The 8153-nt window shown below is 46.8% G+C and overlaps 1 long non-coding RNA gene across 1 annotated transcript; it reads right to left on the bottom strand.

Annotated features, from left to right (window-relative positions):
* Positions 1-3843: 3843 nt before the first annotated feature.
* Positions 3844-5785, bottom strand: LOC129387353 (uncharacterized). Its single transcript, XR_008614607.2, has 3 exons — positions 5565-5785; positions 5277-5468; positions 3844-4067 (listed from the first exon to the last, which is right to left on the bottom strand). It is a non-coding gene; the product is annotated as an uncharacterized lncRNA (long non-coding RNA).
* Positions 5786-8153: the final 2368 nt, after the last annotated feature.

Below are 8153 nucleotides of genomic sequence, written 5' to 3'. Positions count from 1 at the left end.
GATGTGCGCTTACCAGTCACACCCAAATCCTGCGAAATCTTCTTCCACATCTCTTACTTATAATCCGCTACCTAGTACCTTGGATGAGCTTTGTCGTACAGGACCGGGTACTGTTTGATGTCCAGCAGCAGTTCCACGGAGAACACAGTTGGTTCCGACATGGTGGACGCCATTTGCATTCTGATCGGCGGGATGTTTACATTCGTTCACCAGCGCTTCCGCCGTGTCGGGTTCTGATTGGCTGCGGCCAAAGCGGCGAACTTGTCCGCGCGGAAAAAATCGGTGCGAGCGCGATCCGGCAAAGCGGCCGGATCCGCTTGGCCGCTTGTCCGCTCCGTCTTCGGTGTGAACGTTCACCTACAGTGTACTAACCGAGCGCCCCGATATCGAGCGTTGCCACAGCAACCGTCTCAACGCATGCGCAGAGAATCAGCACCGCAGAGCGCGCGCCAGCCGAGCTGCCCTTTTTTTTTCTCGAGACCGCGCGCTTTTTCTTTCACGCGCTAACCTGCAAGCATCGTCACGGTCTAGGTGTCTTATTGGTGCTTAATAACATTGCGCATCTTTCGAGGATGGCATGGAGCAACCCTGCACGACGGAAGCTGGTGCTGGCATTGTTGCTGCATCGTTTGCGCCGCAAGCGCAGGCGATCAATCTACATTCGGGGGATTTTTGACAAGCGTTCGGAACTCGGTGACTACCATCATGTCGTGCAGGAGCTCCGACAAAGTGACCCCGACTACCATCTTAAGTACTTCAGGTAGGTGAGCACATGTTATAAACACGGAAGGCTGGCGAGTTCCAGTACTATAAATAAAGTAAAATCTCCGTAAAATTCTTGCGCTTGCAGTTTGCGAGTGCGAGCATCTGAAAGTGCCGAAATAAGATCAGCTTTTCATTTCCTAACGCAGGATGACAAAGGCTTCTTTCGAGGAGATACTGAGCCTTGTATGCAACAGCATTATTCATCCACCAACTCACAGAAGACCCATCAGCCCGGCGGAAGGGCTCGCGGTCACATTAAGGTAAATGCGCGTTCCTATTTTTTTAATGCGTAAGCATTCTTTGGCGAAAACCCTATCACGTCACGCGAAAAGTGTAATGTATTGTAGCTGCACACGAAATGCGTAATTTGCGAAGTTACGACATTTAATCGTTATAATTGTGTGAATGTATATGACGAAAGCTTTATAGGCGATACGGAACAATGAAACCCAAATAAAAAAATGATCTGAGGAAATTTTCATAAGGGTACATAGGGATCCATAAAAAACGCATGAAGAAGCCTAAAGTAGGGATGAGCCAATTGAAATTTAGGGGTGGGCCAACTTGTACTTTGGAGGAGGGCCAACTTAAATTTAGGGGTGGGTCAACTTGAAATTTGTAGGTGAACCCATTTGAAATTCGGGGATGGGCCAACTTGAAGCTTGGGGGAGGGCCAACTTAAATTTGGGGTGGGCCAACTTAAATATTGCGGTGCCCCAACTTGAGATCTGCAGGTGGGCGAATATGAAATTTGGAGGTAGGCCAAATGAAATTTGGGGGTATGCTTATGCATACTTCGACAACTCCAGTGGAGTTTCTGCATGTTTCTTTTGCAATTTCAAATAAATGGTTCAAATAAATAATGTGTGTGGACGTTGTATTTATGCGTGCAACACCCGTCCACTTACCTTATTACCGTTATTAGAGTTACCTTTTACTAGCGTTTTATCAATTCGTGAAGAAGCAATCAAGAATCTCCACAAAGGTCTTCAATACGCGCACGATTAATTGCTGCATCTTACTCCAGTCACAGAAAAGTGTATGTACTTACACTTTCCCGTCTCTGTTAATAATGTTGTTCGAACACTACCGCGGTGATTTGTGTAATTCCCCTGCGTGTAATATATGTTTTGGTGAAAGAGAAGGAAGGAATCAAAATTATTCTGATGAAATTAAGATGACTTGGCTTCTAGCGGAGAGTGACCACTTGAAGGTGAAATTAAAATGTGATATTTTCTTTCCGCAGTTTCCTCGCTACCGGGCGATCAATCGTAGATATAGCTATCAGCTACAGAATGCATGCATCGATTGTAGCAAAGATCCTGAGGGAGACGTTGCCGGCCATCTGGGTCAGATTGTCGCCTGTCGTGCTTAGGTGTCCAACCACAGCGGAGTGGGAGCGAATAAGATTTTAGCATAATGGAACTTTCCCAATTGCATTGGTAGTATTGATGGGAAGCATTTCGCTATCAAATGCCTCGACCGTAGCGGATCAGATTGTTTCGACTACAAGGGATATTATTCTTTGGTTCTCCTCGCTGTTGCCGATGCCAGCTACAAGTTCACCCTTGTTGACAACGGGGCACAAGGCCGCTTGTCAGACGGCTAACTTTTTAGGGACTGTGCTCTCAGAACATATTTTGAAGGAGGTACTCTGGGGTTACCGTCAGGCGTGTCGAGGTGGCCCGTTTGTCTGGTAGGTGACGCCGCATTTCCCTTGCGAACGTACCTGATGCGTGCGTACCCCTGGAAAAATCTGAGTGAAAAGAAAAATGTTTTAAATTATCGCCTATCTCGGGCACGGCGATGTGTAGAAAACACGTTTGGAATTTTGGTTTCAAGATGGCGGGTGTTCTTGGGAACGGTAGAAAGTGAGCCAGACCTGCTTACCGATATGATAAAGGCTGCTGTGTGCCTCCATAACTTTCTAATGGCGGACAAGGCATATTGTCCTGACGACTACGGCGACAGCGTCCTAGGGGAGACAGTGCAGAATGGCCAGTGGAGGCAGACGGTAGCTCAGGTTGGCACTCCGGGTGCGTCGTCAGCTAGCAACCGCCCGGCTAATGTTGCCATGACTTTGAGAGATGACATTGCTGATTACTTTGTGTCTGCAGAAGGCGACTTGCCGTGGCAGTTGAGCGTTGTGAGACGCAAATAGGCTGTGGGGCTCATTGCAAGGCACAAGCCATGCTTTTTCACAGCCGCGTTGTGCAACATTGTGTGCATGGCACTAATTTGTCAAACAGGATTGTAGTTGAAGGCACCAAACCTGCCTTCGCGGAGTAGTAGTATATGTCACATTCCCCGTGACGCTCACTCGGTAACTTTATCTGCCTTGTCAGCAGTGCTTGCTAACCTAAGTAGCTCGTGTTGAACAGCTCTTTCCCCAACAAATAAGCGTGATGTAGCACAGTGGATACGAACGTTACGTTACGCCATGAGTTAAGTTTTTTCAGTGATTTATTGTATCACTGTTAGAAATAATTTTGTGCATATCACAGCAAGAAACTATTTTCTATAACATTTGGAATTGCGTAACCTTATCCCAGTTACAGATCACAAAATATGAAGTACGACATGACACACCTTGCGATATTTCAGTGAAATTTTGTTATCTGGATAACAAAGAACTGACTTCTCGGTTATCCTCGCTTTGCCTCGTGAGCACTAGTATTGCATGAAACTTTACAGTGCACTTTGACATCTAGGTAAAGTTGAAAGTAAAAAAAATGTATTAATATAATGAGAACCTTGATACGAATGAAATAACAAAGGCCGTTTCCACAATAAATTATTTAAAGTATACAGTACCAAACGGTGCAAAACATGTTTTTTTAGGCAGTGCGAGGAACTGCAGCCATATGCTTTATTCTGAAGGCAAGAGCGAAAATCGTTGCCAAGTTCGTGAATGATCAGACGTCAAATTCAACGATAATCTCCATTATCTGTACTTTGCATCAGGCTGCTGCTTGTCTAGTCATTCTGTAAAGGGTCATGCCTATGGATAAGACAAATGCCTCATTTTCGGCCATGTTGTGTTGCATATGGGACAACAACTGTTGCTCAAATACGTCATTTGCTTTACGTTTTTTCATGTATTTTTCGATGGCTCTTTTGTCGCCTGCACAGCGGCTTCGTCCTCGTCATGTAGATTTGTGTGGCCCGTTGAAAATTGTTCGTGCTCGCAGTTACTGCTCCCTGTTGGTGAAGGTGTGCCTCGCTGTATCGAGGTAAAAATTTCTTCTGCTGTGGTGTCATCCTGTACTGCTGATGGTACCTCCTCGAGGTTGCACGTGGTTCTATAGGAGAAAAAATACCCGTTACTTAGACATTATATCATGGTAGTGATAAAAAAAGATAAACAAGTTCACGTGTCAATATTTCGGATTAAAAATTTGACCAACTGCAATTCGAAGTCTTTGAATTCAGTAAATTAGTCAGGCTCCCTTGCAAACCTTCATCTACGGCTTACTAGCGCACCATATAATGTTACTTAAACTTTTTTCACTTGTGGACTCCCTCGACAGCCTGGAAAACTAGACTGCGTAACCTTGCTGAGATTATGACTGCACGGACACAACCTAAAACAACCCGTACATACAAATTCTCACGCTTAATATATATATATATATATATATATATATATATATATATATATATATATATATATATATATATATATATATATATATATATGTATATATATATATGCCCTTTATATCATCGCAATCAGAAGTGAAAAACAAACCGTGATGTTCTCCAAGTCAGCTTTTTATTTTGAGGAGCCTGTCCCTCCAGCGACACAGATCTGCCCACCTTTTCCTCATACCTCCTGCGAACGCGCGACGTGCGCTTTGTGTCACAGTGTAGTGCAGCAAGTCGATAATACTCCATTACCAGCTCGAAAGCTTTATGTTATATCCTCCCTCTAACTAAAATATTTCTACAAAACATGACGCGCCTGAATCGGAGCGAGTAAACAGTTGGTTATCTTTTTGTTCTCAATCTCTTACGTTGCAGGATACTGCAATTAAACAGAAATACAGCGCTGATTTTTGTCAGTATTCTTTTTTGCACTGTCGACATAGATCACAGGCGCTATATTATTTTGATGCCAACGTGGACTACCAAACAGCTGCTAAATTTGCTTAGTGCTCAGTTGGCAGGATGCAAAGGCTACATTTGAGCACAATCTTGTAATCGTACACTACATCCTACAAACCGAAATTGGGTCGACTTTTCATTTCCTGATCACTAGCCCCACGATCGAGCTATACCACTGACATCAAAAGTGCACCGGTAATTTGTTGCTTGCTGCTGGACGCTGCCGCACATGCATCTTCGTGGCTTGAGCTACCCCGCAATGGTACACCGTTTCGCAACTAGCAAACAATTGAAACAACTGAAGCACGCAGACGCACGCACGCACGCGCACGCACGCACGCGCACAATCGTATTCAGCGCTTGCATATTTACCAGAACGGTATGTAACCACCGAAATAACTTACCAGAATGGTATGTAACCACCGAAATAATTCACTTTCTCTGGCGGCCACAGTTCTTGTAGAATTCCATTGACTGCGCGAATTCCCACGTTCGCCTAGAAACGAAGCCGCTGCTGTTCCGCGTCGCCAACTCGAAAGCCTTTGCCTCGCGGGTGTAGCGATCTCGCATCCTTTTCCGAAGTTTCAGGCATTCGACTAAAAACAGCGGCAAAAAAAGACGTAATTACGCCTGCTCCAGCAGTGAATAACTTATTTCAGTACCGCAAATCACGACTCACCGAGGAAGCTTACCTGTAGCGAGACCGCATTGGCGGCGGGTGGCTGCTCCCCATGCAGTTTTTTCTTGCTTGATCGCGGTTATCCATTCGTCTTGTGTCGTAAACGCACGGGTAGGAGCGGATCCCCTCGAGGGTCCATTAGATCACAGAATCCGAAGCTTCACACACGTTCTGGGTACTTTCATTCATTGTTTCACCGAAAGTTGCCGCACCAGCGCCGACTTCACAGGCGGCCATTGCTTCTCTGACGCGCAACGCGCTCGGAATGCCGGGAATGCTTCGCCGACGCGGCCCGGCGTGGCCGGCGAAAAATATGAGCGGAGCTATTCATGCGCCGGAGACCGCGCCGGTTGCGTCGTGTCGCTGTAGTATTGGCCTCGAGCTACACCCAGTGGCGTAGCAACAGGGGGGGCCGGGGGGCCGTGGGCCCCGGGTGCAAGGGGCCAGCGGGAGGGGGGGGGGGGGGGTGTCATACGCCTGAAGACACCCCTTTTTCCGCCGGCTTGACTGGGCGCAAATGGCAAAGAATGCTCCGGTATCCATGGCCCGAGATCATGTACCCGATGCGTTGCGTCGCAGAATTGTCGGCTGCAGCTCTATCAACACCCCATGAAATAATTGCACGAATGTGCGGGCAAAAATATTTAATTCCCAAAATGGTCGCTAAACTATTCGCCTTAGCGGAATGTTTCATGTGGGGTGTGTCGTGCGTTCATGCTAGGAGCAGGAGTCGCTAAACATACAGTAAGGCGTTGAGGCTCTTGGGTCCCTCTTCCGTTCAGAACGCGCAGCGAAGACGAACAAAGACAGCACTAAGAGGGCGTTCAACGAGCGCGCCCGGCGCTCTCGTTTACGGCGAAGCGTTCGTTGAGAGGGACGTTGCATAAGTGCGGCCGTCAAAAGTCGCGAATGGGATTCTCTGGATCGTCTTCAGACTGGGTGCGGCCGAAGAGTTTGGCGGCGTATGACTCGACAGGCTGTATATAGTCGCGGGCGCGATGTTCAGCTCGCTTTTACTTCCCCTCTCCCGCTCGCTCCGAGAAGCCGCTGCGAAACCTGCCGTTATGTTTCACGCTTCCCTTCTTACCCTCGAAAGTTTCAGAAAACTGTTGTCATTGTGTGACTTCATGTCATAAGTACAGTGTCTGTGTCAGCTGCACAGAATTTAAAAAAAAACGGGAATTTTGTAAGAATATTTCCGGATATTCTATGAATTATGTGTCTGTGATTACTAGGAACTCGGTAGCGTGAAAAATATGGCAGGTAAGTAATAACCATATCCTTAATAATCCCCTAATTAGTACATATAGAGGAAGCACTTCAATTCCAGAATTGAGGATTCAAAGTCATATTATTAACTCAACAAAAGCTTCTTAATATCGTTTTGGGTGCTACAACCTACAGTACTTTGGCACTGCGGGTGGCGCCCAGTATGGCAGTAGCGAAAGAAATATGAAATAGTGGGACCAGTGAGGTTGATCCCTCAACCCTCTCCATTACGAGTGCAGACCAACCGGTTTCGCTGGCACGGGCTTCATCGAGGTTCTTTTTTTTTTATGGTGACGCCAAGAATCGACGCGAAGCGTGCTCTATTCTGTTCCCAATCTTTTGGTGGTATCGCAGCTAGGATAATCACGTTCGTCCGTATAGCAGCAAATAAAAACAAGGCTTTATTGATCACAATAAAGAGAAGTCGTAATTGTCATAACATCGGCGCCCGCGCAGCAGGGAGGCAGGTGGCATTTTCCGTTTTTCTAATATGGTGGGGAGATCAGCGTCACTGAAACACAATTTAATTTTCGTTTTCGTTCAGGGCTGCCCACAGCCAAAATACTGCGGGCCATAGTACCTAAAACGCTTTTTGTGAAGTTGTTGTTGGGCAAGATATGAATGTCGGCCTTCGATTTTGCAAATGCTATCTTGCCGCTAAAATTGGTAATTAAAACTTTATAATTTTTTTTTTTTACTTGTGACATGAGCCGTATTTGCCACGATGCCGCATTTGTTTTGGTTGCCAAGCCTTACAGTCTGACAGAAGATGTGCACATGCGCTTATCACAAGTTATCAGTGCAGCACACTGTGTTATTTGGCGCAGAAAAAAAAAACAGCGTGTATTGGCCTCGAGCTCCACCACTGGAAAAGCTGGCGCCACCATCGGCGTGACGTGCTATTAGGGATCACGTGGACATAGCGGCCGCGTCGGCTGCTTCGGGAGCGCCGAAGCGAGCTGAAAAGGAAAGTTTAAGTTCCCTCGTACGCTGCGGTCCTCATTTGTTGGCGGGATTTTCCCGCTTCGAGTGTCTCCTTTACAACGATCGAAAGCACTAGAATAAGTAGTGGCTACCTTTGAAGGTGCGCAACATGGTAGGCTACTGCTCGGTGCCGCAGTGCCGGACATACGCAACGGAGCCCGGTGCCAGCCTTATTCATACGTAGCCGCAGGACAAGAAGCTGCGTGAAGCTTGGCTCGCGAAACATAAAACCGGCAAACAGTCATCGGCTACAACTCGGGTATGCAGCAAGCACAGACGCGAGGAAGATTTCTGCTTCGGCGCCGGGTCTGCAATGTTCGAAAAATGCGCACTGAGATGCTCGCCTGAG

The sequence above is a fragment of the Dermacentor andersoni genome, chromosome 2 (assembly GCF_023375885.2).
Source record: "Dermacentor andersoni chromosome 2, qqDerAnde1_hic_scaffold, whole genome shotgun sequence".
Lineage (NCBI taxonomy): Eukaryota > Metazoa > Arthropoda > Arachnida > Ixodida > Ixodidae > Dermacentor > Dermacentor andersoni.
The sequence above is the reverse complement of the archived record's forward strand: the minus strand, read 5'-3'. Positions and strand labels throughout refer to the sequence as shown.